Source organism: Astatotilapia calliptera, chromosome 1, assembly GCF_900246225.1.
Source record: "Astatotilapia calliptera chromosome 1, fAstCal1.2, whole genome shotgun sequence".
NCBI lineage: Eukaryota > Metazoa > Chordata > Actinopteri > Cichliformes > Cichlidae > Astatotilapia > Astatotilapia calliptera.
The window spans coordinates 4560856-4586835 of record NC_039302.1 but is presented as its reverse complement, the minus strand read 5'-3'; the positions used below and the strand labels follow the sequence as shown (position 1 = coordinate 4586835).

The 25980-nt window shown below is 41.8% G+C and overlaps 1 protein-coding gene and 1 long non-coding RNA gene across 3 annotated transcripts in view; one reads left to right on the top strand and one right to left on the bottom strand.

Moving 5' to 3' along the window:
* LOC113010331 (uncharacterized) overlaps nt 1-17666 on the bottom strand; it is a 29562-nt gene extending 11896 nt beyond the window's left edge. The window contains exon 1 of the long non-coding RNA XR_003270316.1: nt 17634-17666. This is a non-coding gene — a long non-coding RNA (uncharacterized LOC113010331). The remainder of the gene's footprint in view (nt 1-17633) is intronic.
* map1aa (microtubule-associated protein 1Aa) overlaps nt 1-25980 on the top strand; it is a 58806-nt gene that overhangs the window by 12170 nt on the left and 20656 nt on the right. Inside the window, exon 1 of one of the 2 annotated variants that reach the window (XM_026148195.1) lies at nt 6581-6663. The exons of the other annotated variant lie outside the window; for it this stretch is intronic. The gene's annotated coding sequence lies outside the window, so the exon portion shown is untranslated. Of the gene's footprint in view, nt 1-6580; nt 6664-25980 lie in introns of those variants that run through there. 2 annotated transcript variants of the gene reach the window in all.

Below are 25980 nucleotides of genomic sequence, written 5' to 3'. Positions count from 1 at the left end.
ACAGGCAATAATAAATCTGTCGAGCCTTCATATTCTTAGTATTGGAATAATATTACTGTGGTCCTAATTTTTTATGTCAAGAGTGAATAATAATATTTAATCTAGAAGATTTCTAAAAAGATAACAAAGCACCTCTGTACTTCAGTGTAGCACATTTTACCATGTGAAGACGTCTGAGAGACTTTCAAATCAAATCAAATCAAATCAAAATGTATTTATATACCACATTTTTTAAAAAACAGTGTCATTCAAAGTGCTTCACAAATTAGGAAATAAATAAAATAAGATAAATTTACCAAACAGCAACACAAGACAAGACAAACTTAGAAGCCAACCAAATGATAGTCAAACTAACTTAAGTCGGAGTAAAAAGAGTCTTTAAATGAGATTTAAAAGCCTGAATCGACTCAGAAGAGCGAATGGCAGTAGAGAGATTCTTCCACAGTTCAGGAGCTGCAATAGCAAAGGCACGATCACCTCTGGTTTTCAGCCTAGACTTAGGTTGCATTAAGAGCATCTGGTTCGAAGATCTTAGTGCTTTTTTAGGATTATACAAATGGAGAAGTTCTGTTAAATAGCTAGGCGCCATATTGTTTACGATTTTATAAGTGAGTAAAAGAATTTTAAAATCAATGCGAAATTTGACAGGAAGCCAGTGTAAGTTAGCTAAAACCGGAGTCATGTGATCATGCATTCTGGCAGCTGATAAAAGGCGTGCAGCAGCGTTCTGTACTAATTGCAAATGGTAGAGAGAGGAGTGAGGGAGGCCTAAATAAAGGGAGTTACAATAGTCCAGTCTAGTGGTAATGAATTCATGAATAAGCTTTTCAAGGTCCTTGGGGAAAAGAAAAGGTTTAGCTTTAGAAATCTGACATAGCTGATAGAAGCTGGATTTAACCACAGTAGATACTCGTTTCTCTAATTTGAAGGCACTATCCAAGAGTACCCCAAGGTCTCTTACAATGTGGGAGAGGTAGCTAGCAAGGGGGCCAAGGGTATCGATTAGTTGGTTCAGAGGGATATGGCTGTCAAAGACAATAACTTCAGTTTTACTGTCATTCAAAGTAAGACAGTTTTGAGATAGCCAGGTTCTGACATCATGAAGACAATTAAACAACGTATGCAATGGATCTGCGACATTCAAACTCAAAGGAAAATAAATTTGAGTGTCAGGTTCAGGTAGAAATACTGGGTTCTGTGGTGTGTTCCTCAAGCTTCTCTTGAATGGTTTTGGGGTTGGGGGCGATCTGCGTTATTCTGCTCAGGAGACCAGCACATGGGTGTGCTTGGACTGCAACAGTGTATACTGTAACTGGATGGTGACCCAACGTTTCACAGCAGATTTGATTAAAACTGCAATTTTCAGTTGTTAACCACACACGTAGGTTGTTTATTTACATTTTATTGAATTGTTTTTCTATTGATATGCTAGAACAACATTACAGGTAGTAAAATTTTGGATGATTAATCAGAATCAAGGAAGAAAAAACATGAAACAAAGCATGGTTCTGTTTGGTATTTAACACTATCAGCATGCTTCTCTGTTCTCCAGGACGCTCTAAAAATAATTTATTATGTAAAAGCTCAGCACAGCACATTTAAAGAAAGCCTTGTCCTTGTTTATGTCATGATCCTGGGCCATGTTGGCCCAGCATTCTTAGTTTTCATGTGTTTTTGTATTTTGTTCTTTATTTAGGCCATGGTTCCTGGGTTGCTCTGTTAAGTTGTTTCTTATTTGATTTCCCCCTTGTGACTTTTACCCCCTGTGTGCCCCTCTGTGCCTGTGAGCCCTCGTCTCCCTTCCTTGTGTTTTATTCCATGTTTCCTGTGCTCTCCTGTCTCTCTCTCTCCTCCTGTCTGCACCTCTGTGTACTTCCTGTTTTACTTTGACAGTCTCCCGTCAATGTTGTGTTACTCCTGCCGTGTCTCGTTATGATTATCTGTGTCAGCTGTGTTCCCCGTGTGCTCCCACTTCCCTCGTTAACCCTCTGTGTATTTATGTGCATGTCTCCCTCAGTTCGGTGTTGCGTCGTCAATGTCTCCTCTCCGAACCTGTGTGCTTTTCTGTGTTCACTCGGTCCTCAGTTAGCATTCCCAGTTTAGTTCTGTTTCTTTGTGAAGCCTGCAATAAAGCAGTGATTTTGAGTTCAGCTTTTTGTCTCCGTGAGTTTTGCGTTTGGGTCCTCGTCTGCCTCCACGCAGCCAGTTCATGACAGTTTTATTTTTATTCTTAGATCCCACTAGAGTAGCTTTGCATGTTTCACAATTCAAAATAATCCTTACCTTGTACCTCTCCTTATTACCTTCACTTGTATATGTGCCGATGTCGCTATCTGAAACTTGGCTGTCTTTCCTGTGGGCGTGCACCACTACAGCAGCATTTATCTGACAGAGAAATCATGAACAGCGTAACAGGTTTACTTTAAAGGAAAATTAATTGAAAATGAAGTGAATTTGACATGTTTCGTCTTGTCCTGGGCTGTGACACTTCCACATGCTCATGCACACATGTTAGAAAGCTCAGGTTTAGTAACTGTGTTCTCACTCAGAATATTAAATAAACTATTTCACCCAGAATAGAGTTAAAAGCAATACTCAACTATCTCAGAAACACACAGACCCCCACACACTGAAAACCCATGTAACCTTGGCCAGCTGCCCTGTGTGTGTGTGTGTGTGTGTGTGTGTGTGTGTGTGTGTTTCCATTTGTCAGAGAACTGAGATGATGTCAGAGGGAGGGAGAAGAGAGCTGGAATAGCTAAGACATTTCAGGGCAGAGGAAGGCGGCTCGTCTGGAGAGAAGGGCGCGGCAGGCCGGGCATCCGAGCCGTGCGGCTAACAGCTGTCTGACATTTAAAGGAGCCTGCCGGTCATCTGAGAGGATGCTGCATCAGTGCTGTGGCTGTGATGCACTTGAGTTGCTTTAACAGGCTTTTTGCGCCGACATTAGAAAAACAAATGCGAGCTTAGGCAACACCCTCTTGGAAGAGCACTCAGAGTAAGCAGAGACCAGCATGCCCGACCTACATAAACATATGAAGGCGTTGCTCTTTTGAAGATGTAGCAATCAACATTTTAAACTTTATGAAATAATACGTGGCTGTATACATTCACGGGGCACCATTATATACTGAAAATGTCACAAATGAATTCATTAAGCCCATTCCTTAGATACTGTTGCTATGTCAATCAAAATTTCAGCTATCCGGTTGTTCAGTGATGACGCGACGAATCCTACTTCTGGGTCTAAAGTAGTCTGCGTTTAATATGGCTTTTGTGTTGTTAACATGTTTAATGTTATGTATTTTCTTCTATTTGATCTCAAAAAGCTCCTAAAACAGTCAGTGATCCCTGTTGACCTCCCTCGGCTTTTATTATCACTAATCATTTATTTAAGCTCAGTTTTTAAAACCTTAGGATGTAACTACAGCCCAGCCCATGCAGCAGTATATGAATGACTAACCTCGTATTGTGGATGGATTATCTCAGTTGTTCTCCTGGCTGAAGTTTGGTCCTTTTACAGAATCCTGCCATGCGATTACATTTGTTCCTGACCACCGACAACACTCACGTTAACTTTTATCGAGTGGGAAAAAAGTTAGCTTGTTTATATTATGCTAACATAGCTGTCTCGCTAGCTGTCACGTAGCACATCATTATATACCAGCTAGCCCAACTTCAGTAACCCTACAAACGTCACTGCTGTTTAGTTTTCTGTCTTCATTTATGCTGGAAGTGATAACAGAGCTGTACGTTTTCATTTGTTTCCAACCCCCCGCAGTCAGGACATGCTATATTGTATTTAGCAGGAAGCTAGCGAGCTAACTTCCTGCTAACTTCTAACTCCGTTAAATGTCATAAATTCCGTTATCATGGATGCCTGGATGTTAAACTCAATTGTTACACCTGGTAGAGCAGAACGCTGATCATTTTATTAAAGATGAAAGACTTTAGACAGTTTTTCAACTCTCAGTAATGCCACAGTGATCGTTTGATATATGGACCTGCAGCGGAGTTTAGACCCAGACACGGCTAGTGACGTCAGACTGAACAACCGGATAGCATTAAACACATTTAGCTTAGAGAATGGATGCAGCTTTTTCAGTGTAACCTGTAAAACTATTATGAGCTCATCAACCATGAACTGATCTGTTACTAACGGAGCATGAGCAAAGTTTGTGCAAGCAAAAAAGGTCAAGCTAAGCCACGCCCCCACCCCAAATCTTCCTTTGTTCACTTCTTTGCTTTGGTTTGGCCCGGGAGGAAAAGCAGGTCGTCTGTTAGGCAAAAACACTTGATTGATTGTATGAATGAGTTACCCATATTTGAGGCTCATATAGGTTAGGCCATGTAGGTGCCATGGCAGTTCAGCCCTTAGAGGGCCTTCTGTGGCCAACATATAATAGGCTTGCCCATAAAAACTCATAGTTACCCCACAGTCCTACAGTTCACCCACACCTACCCACTGTGGGTCCACGGGGGCACATTCACTGGCAAATTATTAGGAAATGTGACTATTGTGGACATGATGAAACTACAGATTTATTACATTGTCAGGAAGACGACGCTTGAAGAAAATGATTGATTCAAAATCTCAGTAACATGGAAGTTAAAAGAACCCCGGTTCAGAAATCTGCCAAATCAAATCTGTGCTGCTGTTAATGTGGGAACCCTTGTGAATAAGGGAGCATTTGAAAGTAGTATTTTTTCCATATTCCATATCAGTTGGTGGTGGTAATGTACCATGCACATCTGGACTCCAGTACTGGCGTGAAATGGAGGCCACATCTGGGCCCTGTAGAGTAGGGCGGCTGAGTGTGGGCACACTGTGGGTATGCTGCAAGCCTACTGCCTGCTTACACTGTGAGATTTCACTGCTTTGTGTAGGCAGCCCACAGCCAACCCACAGTGCAGGCCCAGATGTCTCCTACATTTCACATCAGCACTAGGGCCCACAGTGGGCCGCCTACTGTGGCTCTACACAACTTCCAAGCAGACATGTATTCTGGGTATTATCAATGGGTTCCTGCACAAGTTCCACAGAAAGTTCTTCTGTTTTTGTGGAAACTCTAAACTACTTTGTTCATGTGGCTTTATTTACGTTTGAGTTGCACTAAATCTTATGGCAGTACAAAGTGCTTCAAATACTTATTATAGCCCCTGCAGGGTCGAGTACTTCTTTAGTCATAGCAGTCCAAAGACGATGAACAACAGTGTCATCCTGTTCAAGTGTCATGTAGTTTTTCGTCATCAGTTTTTTTTTTAATCAAAGAAAATCATTTTATGTTTGATCTAAAAAAAAAAGAAAAAAAAAAGCTGCAGACGTGTTTTTGTTTTGTTTTTTCGAAACAAATCATTAGTGAAATGTCTAGACTGTTCTAAGGGTCAACGAAGCACACCGCTGAATAGCATCAGTCTTAGTAAAGTGTTGTGATTCATGGTTTACAGTGGCTCAAGCTGGCACAGCTCAGAGTCTATTTTAGTTTGTCTCTGTCCCACCCAGCAGCTGCTGTTTGAGTCACAGCTGTTTGAAAGATCCCCTTCCCAGAACAGACTATCCACTTGTTTTGCATTAAATGATAATGTTTATTGAGGACTATATCTATTCTACTAAACGCCATATATAGATCGACCACCTCACCAAACTTGGCAGTTGGGAATGTAAAGCAGTGAAATTCAATGTTGTAAAAAGAGAAGCTGTCTCAAGCTAAAATTGAGTGGTGACATATAATGACTCATTATTGCTGCTAATCTTAATATTATTGTTGTTGTTCTGTCGAGTCGAAGCTTAGTGACATGTAGCAGCCAAAGTAACATTTTCCATTCAGTTCAATTCAGATTTATTTTTGTCACATTAACAGTTGCCTGAGGGATTTTATAGAGTAAGGTAAAAACAGCCAGACACGCCCTATGAGCAAGCGCTTGGCAACGGTGGGAAGGAAAAACTTGCTTTTAACAGGAAGGGGTCTCTGTAGATGCTCAACACTAAACTACTGCAACACAAACATGTTGCATTGTTTTACAAATTAGACTTGGATGATGAGTGGTGTTGGTGACACGTTTGTAAGGCACGATAACCTGAGCGCTCGGTGCCAGTGAAGAAGCCAGAGCAAAATTTATTATGAAGGTGTGCGAAGAACCCCACAGTGGGGATGCACAGGTATCACAGTTGCTATTATTTCTCCTAATCCATCCAGGCCAGCAGTATAATGACGTTTACATTATGAATCCCTGCTGGGTCCCTTGAATCGCTTGTGTACGACGGGCTCCTGAACGCAGCAGCGCGGCGGTTAGCTCGGTGTAGGTGTTGAAGTGGAGCAGGCCGATGCTGCCTCCGTCCTCATCCGCAGCAGCAGCACCAGCGCCCCTCCCTCTGCTCCATCCACCCGCTGAAAGACGGTAGGATTCTTCATCGCTTGTTCTCGCGTCAGGCTCTCTCTCTCACTCACATTCTGCTGACTTATCCGCTTCTGGTTCGCGCCCGAGAGGCTTCTTAGTTATCCGTCGTCCGCGATGCTGTAGACGGAGAGGATGCTTTTGGAGAGCGGTGGTGTTTTTAGACACGGCTGCTTGTTTGAGATCCGCAGACGGTCGGAGCCGCTGGACGAGACTCGTCTGCACTGACAGTAACTACACGCGAGGCCGTGGACTGCAGCATATCATGTGAGTAAATACTAATACTGCATAGCATATGGCTGCTGCACAGCGTTTCTACAAGCTGAAACACTATCATACGCATACGGTGGCTTTTTATTGGAAGGATAGAGGTCATGCATCCTGGATTACACCTCAGCTGAAGGTGACCAAACGACTTTAGATTTGTGTGCGTGTGTGAAAATCCTAAAACATCTGCTTACAAATGCAGTTTCCCATCTGGGTTATTCATAGTTTTAAAGGAATTTTCATGTTTTCATAGATTTTATTGGAGAACTTCAGAATTCCTTCAGAAAATATCAAATTTAAGAATAAAGACTTAAAAGTCCAGATTTAAACTCCTGCTCATTTTGCTGAACTAAAATTCACCAAACCAGCACCTAGGCCATGACCTCGGTGTCTTCAGCAGCATTCAGCATGGCATCACTTCATTTTCTTATCAGAGGACAGTGCCATTTGTTTTGATCCAGAGTACACTGTCAGTAATAAGGGTAGAAGATACAAATGTAGCCATTAGGGCTAATCATTGGACATCCCAGTAACTATGTATATGTTTTCAAGGGCCACAAAGGCAGATGTGTTTCCAGCCTCAAGCCTGCTAGCAGCCTGTCTTACTCGTGTTTACATATTAACATCCAGTTTATGCTCATTTGTTAGTGAAGTGATTGCTTTCAATTCACTCGAGTAAATTTGGATGACCTGATTTTTAAGGTGAGGAGAAAAAAAAGGCCCAGCTCATCTTCTGACCTGAAGGCAGCAGCTGAGGCTGGCTGTGAGTCTCTCCTGTGGCCAGACTGCAGCAGCTTTGTTAGCTCATGTGAAATCTGTGGATTAGACTTCACTCTCCAAATAACACCACGCCAAAATGATGCAACAAGCTAGACAAAAATGGTCTAAAATTAGAAAGGTACATGCAGACGCACGGACAGCTGTTTTAATCCAGAAACAGGGAAGGAGAAGAAGATTAATTCCAGCCGTTAAGCTGTTTTACTTACATAATGGAAATGCTCGGCAAAGATAAACATGTTTCTTTGGTGATACAGCTAATCCATGGATATCCACTCCTGCAGTTTATTAATAATTGAAATCATTTATCTCACAAATATATCCCCTGTATTTAACCCCTTTAGGTTTCTTTACTGTTCGTCGTAGCAGAGCCAGTGGTAATAATTTAATTATTAATCATCCAGAAACTCAAGGTAACATATTCCATAGTGGATTCATATTCAACAGACAGCCACAGATTGGTTTCCAGCCCTTCAAATGTACAATCTGTTTGTTTAATGTCACACTAACCTGAATATCTTTGGGCTAAACTAAATAATCATTTTCACTTCTGATTTGAAAATTCTTCCTTTTATTTTGATATTTATCCTAGAAAATGTAACAAAATATTGACATTTCCTAGAACACTTTTCCTGACTTTCTTAAACCCTGCAGACAAACTGGACAGAGCTACTGTGACATCACCCTTTGGATTGGTAGTTATCATGTTGAAGCCTAATTGTTAGTGCTTTGACAGTTGCCAGTGTTTTATCAGCTAATATCAGCAAGCTGCTCAGACCACCAGTGGGCCGATGTTATTGGCTGACCTATTTATTGGTCTATCGGTATACACATTAATGACAAACAATGGCTCAAAATTAAAAAGTAAAGAGGAGACAGGAGGGAAACCTTTCACTCATGGTGTGAGTGTTGACATTGCACAATTTGTCACCGATGCCACAAACACAAAATCTAGCTGATCTCAGCACAGCTGGACAAGTACACAAATCATCAAATAACTACAAATAACAAATGTTAGTTTATTTTCTGTGTCTGAAAGAACGAAATAATCATTTGCTGATATATTTGAATATTGGATTTTTAAAAAGTCTTAAAAATCTTAAAATTCAGTCAGGTGCCCCCAACTATAGATGGGCTGGCTGTGAATTCATCACACAGATGTCATTGGTACTCCAAAAGGCACCAGCAGCAAACACGGAGACAGGTCTAATTTAATTACTTGAATTAGCTCTACACATGGCCACGCCCCCAACGTTAAAGGTTTACAAAGGAATTAAGGTGCATACAGTTTTTATACCAGGCTCTAAACGTGGTTACTTGTGCTGTAAGTCGGGGATTTGAACGTGGAAGTCTGTGGGGACTGGCTCGTTTTTCTGGATCAGTCTCAAGTAGGGCTGCCACGATTTGTCGACTAGTCACGATTACGTCGACTATCAAAATCGTCGACGACTGATTTAATAGCCGACGCGTCGTTTGAAGCTTTGTAAGATCCCAAAAGACGCAGGAATAAGTAGCAGGATTTAAGAGTGTAATAACGGACTGAAACAGAAGATGGCAGCACTGCATGTACAAGGATGCCAGCTGCCGTTAAACCCCGAAGAAGAAGAAGAAGAAGAAGCAGCTGTGTCCCAGAATTCATAGCGCGGCCCAGCTCAGTTTCCAACAATGGCGGTAGCTAGTTAGTTTTAATATTACTCTTATTATTCTTTCTGGGTCACAAAATAAACGTTTAACATATTTTCAGGCGAGAATGTAGCTGTGTAAACCTCAAATATCTGCTCAGTTTATCAGGACACCACATATTTTCAAAAGCGCTCCGACGTTTTCGGAGACGTCTGTTACCCACTAGCTCGATAGCTAGCCGGGGGCTAGGTCACTAGCGCGGTGAGAACACCGGACTCCCGGCAAATTGTTTTCAAACCCACCGCCGTCTTTCGCTACTCAGGTTAAATATATATGAGTCACTTAGATAAATTAAAAATGTTGTCGTTTGGCTTTTTTTTTTTTTTTTTTTTTTAGTATTTTATTTGTTCCTGAGTAAATCGGTTTGTCTGAGATTAAAGTTATAGTTTTTACACAGCTGAATAAACGTCAAGCAGACAGCTGATTATCAGAAGTGTGAGACGCTGGAGAATATACTCCGTTGTCCTGTTATATTTTAGATAGCAAGGAGTTTATTAAACTTCACCGAAACAATCTGCAAATTTCATTAAAATTTAATAAACTACCATCTTGTCTTTATTTTTAGTTAGCACCTTAAAAGCTTAAAGCTGTAAGCTAATGATAGTTATATAAGAACATATGCTGCTGGTGCAATAAGCTGTAGTTTTACGTCCAGTGGATGATGATCTGATTAGTCGACTAATCGCATAAATAATCGGTGACTAGTCGACTATCAAAATAATCGTTTGTGGCAGCCCTAGTCTCAAGTGGCTGTTAGAGGATCTGCATGATATTCTCTGCTATTTAACTCACTGATTGCACAAACACATTGAAGCTATGAGAAATTGTAAACATCATTTGTGTCAACTAAACAAGTTTGTTGTATAGCTGAAAGCTACACTGCTCTGTTAAAACCCTGGCCTTTACTGCGCTCTGTGTCTTTGAAACGTCCTTGAGCTGCTTTTGTCCTGCAGACTGCAGGATGTCCACACGCACACTGAGCACAGCAGCTCAGGTCACTGGGGACCAAATGCCGCCGGATTCTTGTTTCATAATGTCCAAATCCAGCGGATCAGGTTTTATTCTTTGGGTTATTAGAGGTTTGCACAGACTCACCGTCCAACAAAGCATCCCTTCCCCAAGTAACCCCCACACTGCCCTGCACTGTGCTCTGTGAACTCCTGTAATGCCTTAGCGTGCGTGCTGAGATCAGCAGGATGGGACGGGGTGCGGTCACACTGGATGTCCAGCAGTGGGGATAGCACCACACTGATAAAGCTTTGGCTCAGACTGACTGAGACTCAGCTTCTTTTACAAACAGACAGTTGTCAGTGTCATACATTAAAACAGCAGAGGTGCAAGGGTGCTGCTACTTTGCCTTCACATTCAAAGATCACAGGCAAAGGAATGGGCTAAAAATGAGAGCCCAGATTCCACACCCACATACTAAAGACCACAATGCATTGCAGCCAGGGGCATACTAAACTCCTCAGGTAGCAAATTGTAATTACCTACCGACATTTTAGCATCAGCACAAGAGCCTGGTGCTGATTAGGCAAATAGTTCATTACCTGCATATACAGGAAAAAGTTAATAAGATGCAAAACGTAGAGACGAGCATCAGGGGTGATTTGCAGCAAGACTGAGAGGGAAGGTTTGTAATAAGGGACTGAGACCAGCTATGATGATGTGCTGGAGGCACACAAAAAACAGATGAAGGACTACAGTGCTGAAGACCAGGAATGAGGAATGATTACTTTTTGGCAAAAAACAAAATATTCTGTGACTAAAGCTGAACCTTTATTGGAGACACACGTGTAGACAGCAAAGACACTAAGACACGGAACATGGAGGGCAACTAAATACGTGACATCCTGCCCAGGGCTCGCAAAATCTCTAGCCGACGTCCCGGGGTTATTGTGTCTTCCAGTCGGGCTACCAAAATCTATCTCAGCCCTGCCTGTCGGGTTTTCATAGGAAAGGAAAATATATGTCAATGCTTTTGCTTTCTTTCACAAATTTAACTGGGAGTTTCCCCCTGACTCGACACACGCCTTTGTTGCTGGGACCAGTAATTTTAGGAAAGACCCCATAAGAACCCATGAGAAATACAAGAAATGCATTATTGCACAGTCTGCAGCATCTTTCCCAGAACAAACACCAATAAAAAAAAAAAATACTAAAAATAACCCAAGCACAACAAGAAGTCCTGAAAAATCTGTTTAGAACAGCGTGCTATGTTGCAAAGAGTGAAGTACCACCGGCAAAATGTAGCAGTCTTTGCAAACATCACAAAGCAAATGGCCTGGATGTTGGTTCCTCGTACCCGTGACGTCAGATTCAGGATCCGACACAGACTGATTCATGTTCTTCACAGTTCTTACAGGTTCATAGAAATTTCTGTTCAATTAGAACCAAATATTTGAGTTGATGATTGTAATTTTTATACAGTAATTTGTGTTTAACGATTTTTTGACCGATGTTTTGTTTCTTTTACAATATTGTACATTAAAAATAAGCTCGTTTTTATTCAGGCTACTTAAATTTATTTTGTTTGCCAAAATCTAAAGAGTGCCTGAAGGGCTACCAGGAATTTCAAAGTTTTGCGAGCCCTGCTGCCACAAGTACGCACTCCTCACTGTGGGTAGATTGATGCTTTCTCCTGCTCAGTGATATGGTTGTTGGGTGTAACTGGGTACAAGAAGAAAGTTTTAGTTTTTTACACAGATTATAAAGGGAGGGGGAAAGTATAGCAGTGAGAATAGACATAGTGTTTCTGGCAATCAAAAATAAAGCAGTGGTGTCAGTCGGTAACTGCACATGTGTACCTAACGTGCTGTACAGTAATCAGAGGAGCTATTTTTAACTGCTGTTGCTGTTGAACTAGAGCTGGGCGATATGAGATTTTTTCATATCACGATATGTTTTTTTCATTTCAGGCGATAACGATATCTATCACGATATAAGCCAAATAACTATATTTGTAAGATTTAAATGTGCCGTTGCTCACAAGTAAAATGTGAAATAATCAGCAGCTTGTTTTTAAATATTTATTTCCCATAATAAGTTCAACAGGGTAGATGTACTTAAGGAACATGAGACTTTTTCAGATAAATAAAGGCAAATATTGCAAACTACACAAAAGGCAGCCGCTAAAGCGTTTAAGTTTCAAAATAGAACAAACGAAACAGACTAAATTGTCAATTCCACTTAGAAACAAAATATTAATTCTAAAAATAAATCTTAGTTTGTTTTACAGAAGAACAGACAAAACTGACTAACTTTTGTCAATATCCAATAAACTGAGAACTAAAAGGAAATTCTCAATCTCTCCTTGTTGTATAGCTGAGCTTTTCAAACAGTTTTAACAGTTACTTTAGTCTGACAAAAGCCGAATGACGAATTAGCGCTTCCAGTCAGACACTGAGGCTACGTCCACACGTACACGGGTATTTTTGAAAACGGAGATTTTCCGTTTTCGTTTTAAAAAATAATCCCGTCCACACATAAAGGCAGAAATGAAGAAAAACGCTGCTATGAACATGCCAAAGCAGCAGGTGGCGCTAGATTCCTAACCGTGCAGAAATGTTGGCCAATCAGAAGTCTAGAAGCCTCGGTGGGAAAAAGTAAACAAAGCTGGGGCATAGAAGCAGAACAGAGTCGTATGTGTGGAGGGACAGTAACTGTGTGTATATGTAAGCATTTAAACACTGCAGAGAGTAGAATTAACAGTAACAGTATTGTAGAAATTCATTTCACCGAAACAATAACGTGGCGCACAGTGTGACGCATGCACCAGTTTATTGTATTTCCAGACTTGCTTTCGGCACATTTACAGTGCACGCTACTCTATTTTTTGTCAGACTTGAAATAGCCGAAATACCTTCACACTACGGAACTTCTATGGCTCTTCCGTTCGACAATCTCTCCGGCATTGGAACCGTCATCCGTTTTCTCTTCGGTCACGCTCGGTTGATTTTTCTAGTCGGCACACTCATTTCCTCCATTACCCGCTGGCTGCTTCCCAAACAAACACACGTGCGGCTTGGCACTTGTGCTGTACGTAACAAGTCACGCGACGTGACGCTGCAGCTGTGATTGGTTCGGCTCTGCGCTACTTAATTTGGATTGGCTGACCTTTTTTTTTTTTTTTTTTTTAAGAGGACAAGAGCGGCGAGGTCTATCGCGATAGCTTAATTTCTCTATCGAGTAAAAGTTATATCGCGATACATATCGTTATCGTTCTATCGCCCAGCTCTATGTTGAACATAGTTTCTATAAGTGAGAAGAGTCTTTGTTGGCAGTGTAAATGAATTTCTGCTAACGAGCTCTGTCTCTCGGTTTCCTGAGGCAAGATGTATTTTCAGCAGAGGTGAAATGTGATGATGTCAAGAAGAGGCGATGTGCAGGTATAAGATCAGGTTCAACAGGTACTGGCTTTTGTCTCTCCCAGGCTGGATACTGTAAACGCAAATGTGGTTTGAGAGCAGCTTTGACAGAGAGCTCAGGTTGGTGCCTGATGAGCGAGCGCATCCTTCTAACAAAGCATGACAAATCACACATTCAATCAGCACCATGTTGTTTGGGCTCATACTGCTCTGTTTCAAAGCTTTCAAAGGTCTTTTGTTTTAAGTTAATGATCAACATAATTAACAAATTATGATTTTTGCAATCAAGGATAAGGCGGTGAGATAAATGAATTCAGCAGCAGCAACAGTGTTAAGAGAGCATTCTCATCCCAACACATCGACGACTGGTCACATAGCGTCGGTACGTGATGAGCTGCGATAAGAACGTGTTGGTATTAACGGTGTTAACAAAGCTATCATGTCCAAGATTTGAAAATCAATTCACTGACTTGGATTCAGAGCTCACAGCTGTTGCTAACCCCAGACTCTCAGACTATGTCTGTTTTTAAATTGTTCTCCCAAGTCTTGGCAGTCAGGGAACAATTACAGTTACTGTATACTAACACACATCAAAAAGGTATTCAGATTCTCCAGAATAAAAGGTTCACCTCTGACCTCTAAGGGTTAATGAAAGTTTGAGACCGTTAACATGAAGGTCCATCTTTTCTTGCTTAGATAAGTTTAAAGTGTTTGCTCCTTTCCATCAACATGCTCTGTGACACCGTTTGGTTGGACATAACTGCCCTCAGGAATATTTCCACTGCCAAGTACTCGTTCACACATTTTCGAGTCTGTACGGCGGGTCGAGTAGACTCAGACTCACTTTTTACATCTGGATGTCCCTTTTTGATACTGTGCATTCTGCAAATTCATCATGGACCTTTGCACAGAGACCAAACATTTGCCCAGCGTCAGGTGAGGAGATCTTCAGCACAGTTTCATGCTTGTGTGACTCACGAGTCTCGGGCCTGTAACTGTGCTTCCCCAAAAAATAAATATCACTCTGAAGGGTTGCATTTTGACACCCCAGAGGAGATCCATGGTGGAGGCACATGTGCAAGGGGACATTAGGGGACTTTGGCTAAGAAGTCTAAATGTAGCACGTTAGCAGTTTTAGGATTTTAGCCTTTTTCCAAAACTCATGAATCTCACCTAATGCTGTATTCTGATGCTTTACAAATACTCTTGAATGGAGCAAAATATATTCTATCACACATCTACAGTTATAACCACATTAATATTGATAGAGTCAAAATTAAAAAGTAGCTTTTAATATCAGAAGGACTGCTGCCGTGCCACAGGCTCAGCAACAACTGCGCTTTGATTATTTCCCCCCAGACTTGCCTGGAAACTGCATCAGTGTTAATACAACTGACAGGAGACGCAGCAGCTACAAATCAGCTACACTTCACACTTATGTCCCTCTGAGGAAATGAAGACTGGAGTGATTTCTTACATAACTCTTGGCCCCTAGAGCTTGGAGTCATGATTCACTTAGAATTGAATTGTCTGTAGTTACAGCAGTGCACTCCTCTCTTAGTTTATGTGAGAGTACAGCATCTGTACAGTGTGATGGATGGTCGCACAGTCACTCGTGATCCCCCGAAAGAAGAAATATCACTTATGTTTCGCTTAGTTGGAGCGAGACTGTAAAACGCAGTTTGAGAGAAACATGAAGGGCCTCAAACTCTGAAGTGATCATTCTCATTCAAGCCAAACTACCCCAGTGCCAGCTGGAGGTCACAGCTTAGCACAAACAGCAAAAATGTCACCAAATATAATTAATAGTAATTAGTAAGCTGCATTAATACTTGACATATGTCTTCAGTTAGCAAAGTATGTGAAAAACAGCCCATCGAGCACTCGCAGAAACAATTGTGCTGTATAAATGAGCACCTTTGTTTCTAACTGAGAGTCGAGCGCTGGCTGATGGTCGAGCATCTCACAACTGTAGTTCCTGAAGCTTTTCACTGCTAGCTCGCTGTAGGCATCTCAGAACGTGGTCACAGGTTGTTGAGCTTCAGTATTACATTCGGAGCAGCGGATACTTTTATTTTGTAGAACAGTCTTTACTCTGTTTGAACCTTTGTCCAGTAAATCAGAAACAACTGTCACTCCTCAAAATTTGTACATTGCTCTTATATTTGGCGCTTCCAAGTCCAATACTGGGTTTTAGTACTGTGTTACAGATAAATGTAATGCCATTACAGTAATCCATTACATCCTCAGTAAAACAGTACTCTATGTTGGTCTGTTGCTTTCCTATATTACACAGACTCTGTGAGCTTTCCTGTGTAAATATTCTGAGATGACACAGTGCTTTCATCGGAAGCAGTTTGTATGAGATAATAATTGCAACATGATGAAACCAGTAACTGAACTCATTATGTTCTTATTTAGTTCTCACTACTCTGACCAGTCATAACAAGTGCACCTTATTGCTTTTGTTACAGAGGGACAGCATCATTTATCATGCTGCTACTGAAAAGAATAAGCTTGTATGGTAGCCTATAAACATAAGCTGCTGACAGCTGAAAACCTGCCAGATACTATAAGCAGCTTTTAATTGGTTTGTTTATAAGAGCTTCAGAGCAAAAATCAGAAAGCTGCACTTTAATGGAGAATTTAAAGTCTTACTGGAAGTCCAGCAGAACAAGGTTCTATGTGTCATCACGTCTGTGTGCTTTCTTTGCAACGGAAAAACTGAACTGCCACTGGCAATGTTATCCTGTTTTATTTTTAACCACCGTGGTTAGGGTGTAGGATCATGCTATGTGGAGGCACACAGAGTGACATATATGGGACGTGGTCTACTTTTACAAGTAAACACACAGCCGAGATCACTTAGGTGGCATTTTATGAAAGTGTGGCCCTCGGCTTGGAGATGATTTGGCAGTAAATGTGCCGCTGCCTGCATGGACGATAGCAGATGCAAAGCACTTCCTATCATGGAGACGGGAGCGTGTAGGCTGGTGCTGCTTTGGATGTATTCCTCAGTGCTGTGAGCACCCACTCACTATCGGACATCTCACTCAAATTTTCAAGTGTAGGGGGAAGCTTTACTTGTGCACTCTCTTGCAAAAACAACTTGCTACAAGATTTTGCAACATAGAGGTTGCACACTAATATAAAACGCTTCATAGCAGTTCTTAAATATGGATCGTTTTAGAAAGCAGGACGCTTCAAGATGTTCTGATGGATTATCAAAAAGAAAATTTCTCATGAAAAAGAAACAAGTTAAAAGAAAAAAATAAACATAAATGCTGTTTTCTAGAAATACCCACAAAAACTTATTTGGAAAGGACATGAGAAAAAAATATCAAAGCCAAACCAAGCAAGTTGTTACCAAGCAGCAACCTTGGGGAGTAAAAAACACTCAATTACATTTATACAGCGCCAAATCACAGCAACAGTCGCCTCAAGGCACTTTATATTGTAAGGTAGACCCAACAATAATACAAATAGAGAAAAACCCAACAATCATATGACCCCCTATGAGCAAGCACTTTGGCAACAGTTGGAAGGAAAAACTCCCTTTTAACAGGACTGACTGACAGGTGTCCTGAGTAGGAATGGGAATCAATAAGAATTTAGCTTTTCTGATTCCATTATCAATATCACTTTTCATTTCCATTCCATTTTGATTCTGTTATCAGTTCTCATTGGTTTTGCTTTGAAAGTCACTGCCATCTCTAAGCTGCATATCAAAGACATTACATTCATGCAAATTAATTGCATGGTGTGTGGCCAAATGTTTGTGCATGTTGGTGGTATTTCCAATCTTTCTTAAAATTAATGCGTTACTTTACTTAATTACTCCCAGGAGAAAGTAATTCATTACACTACTCATTACATTACTTTCATGTTTCTTCATAAAATAACCTAAAATTCATTGTCGCATAATTACTGTTAACCAATATAAACACAAGCACAAAAGCCTATCCCAATGAGGAAACACATACAGTTGTTCTCTTAGTATTTAGTTATGAGCACAAAGCTAAGAACACAAAGGAACGATGAAAACCAGAACAAAGAGATGTTAAAAGAAATCACCATGGTGGCTTTACTTCAGAAACATGTAGACAGGTAGAAATGGAACCTGACTGCTCATTAGTTTGTTACCTGTTGAAGTTCAGGGTCTGGCTGCTGGGCTGGGGTCGGCATTCACTCTGGGTTCTTGGCTAGCTTAGCGTTAGCATGCTATCTGTGAAGGTGCTTGCAGAGAGCCACTGTCGTGTTAGCAGCATAAGCATGCAAGAAGCAAAGCAACATACAGGAGGTGTATGCACAGAGGTCTGATTAGCAAGTGAGGTACAATTGGAAACAATTATAGTGAGTTGACAATCAGGAAAGGATGGAAAACCATCAGACAGGAAATATAAACTCCAGACGCATGGCTAAATTTACCTTTAAGATAAAAAGACTAAAGAAAGAAGCTTGAGAAGAAAAGGAAACACTGAAACCTGTAACAGAACACAAGAACACAACAAGACTAAATATAAAATATAAAAAGGCCTTCACAACACCATGGTGAGGTCCATTTGATATAGAGTATTAAATTATTCTATACAGCCAACATCCTGAAGCTATATTGTTCTTCTCCATCCCATTAGAGGCCACAGTGAACAGTCATCATGCAGTTGTTATTAGAAACAGCCAGAGCCAACGAGGCTGATAGACTGTCACATTTCTACTGCAGCACCTACTCTGCTTCAGTTAATCTTTCTTTATTAGTGCATGCTGCTCAGCCAGATCACAAGCATGAGCCACAGAGGCCCACACTACATTTGGGCTGCATTTGTTTCCATGATAACAGTGTGAGTGATGTGTGGGCACAGAAGTGGCCTTACAGGAGATTGTCCTCAGACACGTTATTAAGTACAAATAAGGGTGAGGAGTGTGAAGCGGTTAATAGGCTTCTCAGACATGCAGAACATTTATATTAGTGGGCTGGAGTGGAAGTGTTTCGTCACACACAGAGGCTCTGAATGCTTTTCTAGTTTGTTGTTTGGACTAACCAAGATATCTGAAACTAGCATACAGTGGTGTTAAAAGGTGTTTGCCCCCTTCATGAGTTACTGAGTTTTTTGTAACTGTTTCAGATTATCAAAGAAATTGAAATATTAGAGTAAGATAACACATGTAAAGCCATATAATGACCCATCAAGGACTCATTTTAACCCTCGTCTCACATCTTCCCCGTGCTAACTTAGCCTGTGCTAAGGCTAACCAAAGATCTGTAGGTAGCCATGAAGTGATTATTGAAGGTCAGCAAGCTGGACTTTTGTCTCTGTTTTATCTTATGTCCAAAGCTATGCTGTAAATTTTTGTTTAATTTAAAAATACAGTAGAAACATTTTTATACATCAACTAGCTAGCTAGCTTACTGCTAACTTCTAACTCCATTTGACATCATAAACCTTTTTCATAAACTCCCGGACATTTGACTTTATTGTAAAACCTGGATTATACCCTGTTGCAGACACAGACAATGATAGCTGGAGATCCGACAGCCGAATCATTCCTGATATACATCTTTGAGGCATCCGAGCAGATTCTAGCGGAGTCACGGACGTGGAAAGTATAAAACCCACTCGACACATGGCAGAACAGCCATACTGATAATTCTTTGGAACTAAAATCTAGAATGTTGTTTATTCTGATGGTATCTTGGTGCTTGTTTTCCTATTAGGAACGAGAACTCAGAATCAGATATGGCTAGTGATATCAAAATTAACAGAAGCATTAACATTATTTGCAGATAAGGAAAGGTTCAACTCAGAGCAGCCGGGGTGTGTTTTTCTGTTGAAAACACTTTTAAAATGTTGAGTCATTCAAATTAAAACATGGCCAAAGTTAAAAAATGAGGATTTTTGTGATGATTATAATGTGATAATAGTTAGATAAACAGAAGAGATAACGATAGCTGGGGTTAATGTTAGGCTCGACTGTACCATCAGTGGTCCTGATGTGTTTGCTGATGAACCCATTGTGACTGTTGTGACATATACAGAAACCTAAGTTTGAGCACAATTTCCCTTTGAGCTCCACATGAGGGAACCTGTGACCACGAGGAGCATTAGGAGGTGGTCAGAGGAGGCCTTAGCGGAACTACAGGGCTGTTTCGAGGTGACCGACTGGGAAACACTCTGTGAGCCTCACACCGAGGACATCAATAGGCTTACTGAGTGTATCACAGACTACATAACTTTCTGCACCGACTCCATTGTTCCAGCTCAGACTGTTCATTGTTACCCAAATAACAAGCCGTGGGTGACTAAGGACATCAAAGCCCTCCTCAACGACAAGAAGAGGGCTTTCAGAGGGGGCAACAAAGAGGAGGTGAGGAAGATCCAGGTGTTACTAAAGGACAAGATCAGAGAGGCTAAGGATAATTACAGCAGGAAGCTGGAGTGGAAACTCCAGTAGAACAGCATGAGAGAGGTGTGGAGGGGCATGAAGACCATCACTGGATTCAGGCCAACCAACAGCAGGGCAGCTGAGGGAGGTGAGAACAGAGCTAACGAGTTGAATCTGTTTTTCAATAGATTCGACACCACAGTGTCTGCTCACACCCCCACAACCTCACCTGTGGTCAGCCTGGAATCCAGAGCCACACCACTGTGCCAGCCTCTTCTTCACATGGCGCTGTTGCCTCCTGTGAGATTTCTGAAACCCCCCCATCACTTTTGGTCAAGACTAGGTTCAGATGCAAATGAGGAGACTTCACTCAGGCAAGTCTGCTGGACCAGACGGAGTGAGTCCCCTCGTCCCCAAGGCCTGTGCCCCCCAGCTGTGTGGAGTCTTTCATAAACTGTTTATGCTGAGTCTGAGTCTGCAGAGGGTCCCGGTGATGTGGAAGACATCATGCCTCGTCCCTGTACCAAAGACGCCACGTTCCAGTGGCCCCCAGGATTACAGGCCCGTGGCACTGACCTCCCACATCATGAAGACCCTGGAAAGGCTCATCCTGGACCAGCTGCGACCCATAGTAAGACCACATCTGGATCCCCTTCAGTTCGCTTATCAGCCTCGTCTCGGAACTGAGGACGCCATCATCTACCTGCTCAATCGTGTCTACACCCATCTGGACCAGCCGGCGAGCACTGTGAGGGTCATGTTTTTTGACTTTTCTAGTGCTTTCAATACCATCAGGCCGACCCTCCTGGGTGATAAGTTAGCAGCGATGCAGGTGGATGCTTCTCTGGTGTCCTGGATTGTTGATTACCTGACAGGAAGACCACAATATGTACGTCTCCCACAGTGTGTTTCTGACAAGGTAATCAGCAACACAGGGGCACCACAGGGGACTGTCCTCTCCCCCTTCCTCTTCACCCTCTACACCACAGACTTCAGCCACTGCACAGAGACCTCCATCTTCAGAAGTTTTCTGATGACTCTGCGGTGGTTGGATGCATCAGCAGGGTTGATGAGACAGAGTACCGGGCTGTGGTCGACTCCTTTGTCACGTGGTGTGAACAGAATCATCTGCAGCTCAACGTGGCAAAGACCAAGGAATTGATCGTGGACTTCAGGAAGACCAGGAAACACTTGACGCCTGTTTCAATCCAGGGGGTCAGTGTTGACATTGTGGAGGACTATAAATACCTTGGAGTACACATGGACAATAAACTGGACCGGGCTACAAACACCACAGCACTTTACAGAAAGGGCCAGAGTCGTCTCTATTTTTTGAGGCGACTGAGGTCCTTCAACATCTACCAGAAAATTCTCGGGATTTTCTACGAGTCTGTGGTGGCCAGTGCGATCCTCTATGCTGTTGCATGCTGGGGGAGCAGGCTGAGGGTCGCAGATGCAAACAGACTCGATAAACTGATCCGTAAGGCCAGTAATGTTGTGGGGACGGAGCTGGACTCCCTCAAGGTGGTGTCGGAGAGGCGGATGTTGTCCAAGATAAAGACAATGTTGGATAACACCTCCCACCCACTCCATGACATGCTGGTCAGTCACAGGAGCGCGCTCAGTGAGAGACTGAGATTACCGAAAAGCACCACTGAACGACACAGGAAATCATTCCTGCCTGTGGCTCCCTGTACAACGCATCCACTTAACACACTGTTTACTGCAACAGCTACACCCTTTTTGCACGTTCTTCCTTTTTCAGACATTTATTAATAAGTGACTTTATGTATATATATGCCTGTATATATTGTGCTATTCTTAGTTAGTGTATTGTCTGTCTTTGTTAATGCTTGTTTAGCACTGTAACAAAAGAGAATTTCTCCTAGGGATCAATAAAGTATTCTGATTCTGATGTTAGAGATGTGAAATAGAAAAACACATAAGAAGCGAAGTGGCACTGTTAGCTCACATCAGAAAGGTCGTGGGTTTGAATCCGCCATCTGGCCGGGACGTATATGTTTGCTTGTTTTGTCCGTACACTCTGGCTTCCTCCACAGAACAAAGACATATACTCACCTCTATCCCAGCTGGGATCATTTCCAGCCCCCCCACAACCCTCAGTTAGATAATAGCACTTAATCCATTCAGATTTATTTAGCAAGCTCCTTGAGGGCACCGACCCACCGCAGGATTCTGTGCAGGACCCAGGTCGAGAGCAGAGTATAAGATGAAGGTTGATATTGGCCTGTCCCACCTGTACCTTGATGCATTGCAGCCATTACACTGAAAGAAAAAAAGGAAATGCATAACAAGTTTGCCTTGGCACAGTGTGGAGGTACACCAGGCTACCAATTCACTGCGAGGTTCCAACTGTTCCCCCAAATTTGGGATAAACAGGTGACAGACTTCTCAGCTGTGTAATTCAGTCAGTTAGAGATGTTCAGCAGTCTCAGGAGCTTGGAAAGAAACAGATGACCTGGATGACTGAGAACATACACAGATGTTCAGCAGTGTTAATTAAATAAAAGACTGAAAAACAGTTTCCTTCACAGCTGCATGCTGAATGTGAGCAAACAAAGCTCTAAGAGGCTCACAGTGATTCAGCCAGGATTATTAAACTGTTCGAATGCCTGTGGTGAGTTCAATTAAAGACTTGAAATTCAGAAAGTGTTGCAGTTCAAATGTTTATAGATCTATTTTGGTAGATTTCATGTCATTAAAATACGTGCACGGTTGTGGATCTCTTGGAAATCAAAGAGCCTACATTCTCCCTTATTCATACTGAAAATGATATAAAACAAGAATAGAAATATGATCTTTCATTGTTCTTTCAGCACCAGTTGGCGAAAATGCGATGCTCATGATGCTCCTGCTTTGGTGCTTTTACACTCTGCTTGCTTGATCAGCAGCTGAGCAAATGCAGATTGTTCACAGGTTTGACATTATGTGAAAAGCTGGAGCACATGTGTTTACTGAGCAGACATGACACTAGCTGTTAGTTTGCTCCTGACTACGACTTGAACATGTCGATGGATTATCTCTGACCCTCCGTGCATCCTTATAACATTAAGGCATGTCATTTTCTCCTCGAGTGCTGCCCCCCACCCTCACTAACCTTCCCTTTCCAGCAGGGAAAGGACCCATTAATAGCCAGTGTCAGCTCCTTCACGTTTTCAAGGTTGAGGAGCATCTTTTGTGCTAAATATAGATTCTCGTGGCCGAACCGCCTACATGGTTATTATACTGCTGATGCTCTGTCACTGGCTTTTACCTCCTATACTGTGTAATGCTGCTTGCATGCTAGCGTGCAATGCGAGCCTCCCCTCCCTCTCACAGAAATGCTGCAATGCGTCTCCCTCAGCCAAGACTGGGTCAGTGTAACTCAGCAGCAGGAGCCAGTGAAGCGTGCCCATAGCAACAGTAAGACTTGTGGCTGTGGATTTTTTTTTTGGCAATATTGTTGTGATTGTACATGAGAAAGATGTAGGATTGAACCCCCACCCCTCTGTCATCAGGGCTTTAGTTAGTGGCAGTGAAGAAAAAACCCAGTGTGGAAAACAGAGGGCAGAGCTGAGGATGTTAAGGATTGTTGCTGCAAATGTTGAAAGCAGGACATTATATTATCACCAGCACTTTGCTCCATTCTGACACATTTCACTCAGTTTTGTCGCAGTGTTTGATGCAGATGTAATGTAATAATAAGTGTTTCAGTTCGGTCGTCACCCCGACCATAGTTCAGGGGGCGACTGTGGTTCAGGGGGTTGGGAAGCTTATCTTGTAACCGGAAGGTTGCCGGTTCGATCGAGCTCTGTCTGTCCTGGTCGTTGTGACCTTGGGCAAGACACTTCACCTACTGGTGTTGGCCAGAGGGGCCGATGGCGCGATATGGCAGCCTCGCTTCTGTCAGTCTGCCCCAGGGCAGCTGTGGCTACAACTGTAGCTGCCTCCACCAGTGTGTGAATGTGAGAGTGAATGAATAGTGGAATTGTAAAGCGCTTTGAGGGTCTCGAAAAGCGCTATATAAATGCAATCCATTATTATTATTATTATTATTTCATCTCTTCATCTTCAAACCTTTAGCCTGTTGATGGGACACAACAGATAAACAGTACCCACTCATATCACTGAATGCCATTTTATTTGCAGATATTAGTAAAGAAGGTTGATATTGACTCTATATTCATGCAGTGCTTTGATGTATGAGCCTGTATGTTCCCAACCAATTACATTTCCAGCAGTCTCAGCTGATATACATGTAGCTGTGTTAGAAAATGCTAACTTGCTAACACGATAACATGTCCTAGCATGACAGCATGTTAGCATATCTGGGTTTTGGAACAAACTCTGAAAAAAGCCTTCTGCTACTCTCAGCTGTACACTGACTTCATTTACAGAACTACAAACTGTTCTCTAACTTTCACTCTTTTTACTTGTTTTGTGTTTAAATATTCTTTTTGATATGTGTGTAAATGCTCTGATGTCGAGTGAGATTTCAGAAGTAAAAATCCCACCCATATTCTCCACAGAGACTTTGATTATGAGCTACAGTATAATGATGTAACTGTCCAGCGTTTCTTTGGGCTATGACTTTCTACCGTCATGTCCTTGGTTTAACAAAAAAAAAAAAATTATTAGCAGTTTCATGGAAAAGAACTAGTCTACTGACAAAAACTGAAACAGCAATATCTGTGACTGCATGGTGGAGGCTGCTGTAACCACAGATGTGTTTAAACCCATGACTGTGAGGTTACATGCAGAGCGTGAAGCTTCAGAAACCACAAGTCTACGTGGGCCGGGTCCTCAGAAGGTCGGGTAGGCCGGACGTAAACGGCTGTGAAATTGGATGGTCTAGCCTTCAGATTAGAATCACCGCTGTCTCGGTGGAGTTTAATAAACTCAGCCGTCTGCTCCTTGCTATCTAAAATATAACAGGACACTGGCGTAAATTCTCGACCATCTCACACTTCTGTTTAATCAGTTTTCTGTTTAACGTTTATTCAGCTGTATGAAAACCACCCAGGGGATTAGATAAAATAAAACTTTATTAATCTAATCTAATAACTTTAATCTGAGCCAAACCGAACAAATAAAACACTGAAAAAAGCTGAAAACAGCTGAAACAATAACATTTTTAGGTTATCTAAGTGACTTATTACATTTAACCTGAGTAGTGAAAGTCCGCGGTGATCTGAAAATGATGTGCTGGGAGTTTGCTGTTCTCGGCAGCTCGAATGACCCTCGAGCTCCCGGCTAGCTATCGAGCTGGTGGGTAACGGACGTTGGAGCACTTTTGCAAATATGTGATATCTTGATAAACCAAACAGATATTTGAAGTTTACACAGCTACATTCTCGCCTGAAAAGTTTATTTTGTGACCCAGAAAGAGTAATAAGAGTAATATTAAAACTGAGTAGCGGCCGCCATTGTTGGAAACTGGAAATCGGCTGGGCCGCGCTATGAATTCTTGGATAAGATATGATAAGATAACCTTTATTAGTCCCACACGTGGGAAATTTGTTTTGTCACAGCAGGAAGTGGACAGTGCAAAAGTTATGAGGCAAAAATTAGAATACAATAAGAATAAATACAGTACACAACTGTACAGAATAGAATAAAATAAAATACTATATACAGTAGAATAAAATAAAATAAATATACAATAAGATAAAAATAGAATACAAATACAAATACTATATACAACTGAGTAAAAATACAACGATGATATGATAGGATATGAACAGCCTTCGTCATGTCGCTGTGACGCAATTGGTCAGGAGAATGCAGCCCGTGAATTTGGACACCCCCTATAACTCGGCTCTTCTTTACACAACAAATCTGTTCATGGTGACGATTCACCTCATAGCTGGTTATCCTTGTTGGAGGATTGTCTGGAATGTCAGTGGAGAAAATGAATCTGAGCTCTGGAAGCAGAACGCTTAAAAAGGCTCTGATGTGACTTGTATAGTTTATGTAAAGCACTTTGAACCTCATTGTCATTGAAATGCTCTTAAATTCCTTGAAGATGGCGACTTGAAGTAAAGTTGTACCAGAGAGTGCTAGCACGCCAGTTCGCTGATTTTACACTGATAACCCACAATTAAAGCTA